At 29.1% G+C, this 1,723-nt stretch overlaps 1 protein-coding gene across 1 annotated transcript in view; it reads left to right on the plus strand.

Moving 5' to 3' along the window:
• Positions 1-750, plus strand: part of LOC106478858 (charged multivesicular body protein 2a-like) — a 20,624-nt gene extending 19,874 nt beyond the window's left edge. The window contains exon 6 of the mRNA XM_013939432.2: positions 162-750. The gene's annotated coding sequence lies outside the window, so the exon portion shown is untranslated. The remainder of the gene's footprint in view (positions 1-161) is intronic.
• The last annotated feature ends 973 nt before the right edge of the window (positions 751-1,723 follow it).

Genomic DNA, 1,723 nt, shown 5'->3' on the forward strand with positions numbered 1-1,723 from the left:
CCCTGTGTGCCTTGCCTCCCACGACTCCTACAGTTGTCTTTTTACTTAGGACTTTAGTTATTTAAATTGTTATTTTTATTTAAGTAATTTTAAGTTTGTATAAAACTTTGGTAAACTTTTTTGATATCAACTTTGTATTTTGTTAATTTTTCTCTTTCTAGATTGAAGTTATATTACCACCAGGTTTGCTCAGTATTGTGTGGAAGAGCAGTCATGTTAAAATATTTTGGAAAATCTCTTCCTTATTAATCAACTGAAAATATGTACTGTACTGGCCAGAGAAAAGAGAAATAATACATAGATGAAACTTGTGTAAAATGTTCCATACATTTTACTGCAGATATTATTAATCAAACACATAAAATGATGAAATACTGGTGGTTAATCACCAATTATACAGTTTCATTTTCATACAAGTTCTTTTTTTTTTCAAATTGTTGTTCATAATTGTTTTACAGGGAATGAGGTCAATTGTATTCAATGTTTTCAAATAATTGTAAAACGTTTTAGTAGTTAATGATACTTTGCAATAAAAAGTAAAATATCACAACTGGTTTTCCTCATTTTTAAAAGATCCGATTAAATCAATTTTAAAACTTTTTTTGTTCATATGTAGCAAACTGTGATGTTTTTTCTGTAGTTCTAAAAACTTAGAGACAAAAAAATATAGGTATTCTTTATTTTTGTAAACATTTGAAATTATCCATGATTTGCTTGATCAAATATTTAGAAACTTAAATTTATGTACAAAATCTCTTATGGTTGTAAATAAACAAAACCCCACATTTACTATGGATGTATTTATTTATCTGATATTCTTAGATTTACATACAGGCTGAGAAATGCAATGCACACATACACAATTTCCATTGAAAATGTTAGGTAATAAAGTTTTCCTTCAAAAATCAAATGTTATATTCACAGGAAAAGAAACATTCTGAATCTGAATAAACAACAGGCCTTGCCAAATAGTGATACCTAGAAATTGGGATTGTCATCTTCAGTTTTGTGCAAAACATGACAATTGTTAATACACCATTGCTCTTTAATGAATAGAACTTAAGTTTTATCTTGCTGTATCCCCCATTTTTGAAGCTTTATATTATTTTATCATATTACAAAAAAAAAAGTCAAATATATCTGCACCTTTATATTATGATGCCATATCTGTTGGTACTACTATTGTCCCCTAGTAGAAAAAACTACCTTAAACTTAAAGATTATAGATGTTGGACTACAAAGCTGCAACATCCAAATGTGATGTGGAAAATGAAAGATCTCTTTTAAGAATGACTTTGAATGTGTGTGTATTATATATTTTTCAAACATGAAGTTAATACGAAACAAGGTGTATGTTTCCCACCCCTAGCAATTTGCAGTGATTAAAGAGCCCAAAGGTTAAGGTCTGTACCCTGAAGATTTTGATGTTATTGCAAATCTACCATTGTCACGTATACATGTACAAATCTTTCAAATTTCCAGAAGGTTTGTAGTCTAAGCCTCAAAGATTTTTTGATATTGTTCTACCCTGCATGCAGCAATGAAAATAATTCTGACAATACAGATTTATTTTCATGTTTATTATTATTAATTTTTTTTTTGTTAAACAAGACCGATGTCTGTAGGTTTACTTTTTTCTTAGAATTCTTCTCAAGAAGTCGATAAGCCATCTCAACGTTGTTAGAACAACGGGTAAAATTGTAGCTAGTGATGAGTTGGCCGA

Source organism: Limulus polyphemus, unplaced genomic scaffold, assembly GCF_000517525.1.
Source record: "Limulus polyphemus unplaced genomic scaffold, Limulus_polyphemus-2.1.2 Scaffold255, whole genome shotgun sequence".
NCBI classification, from domain to species: domain Eukaryota; kingdom Metazoa; phylum Arthropoda; class Merostomata; order Xiphosura; family Limulidae; genus Limulus; species Limulus polyphemus.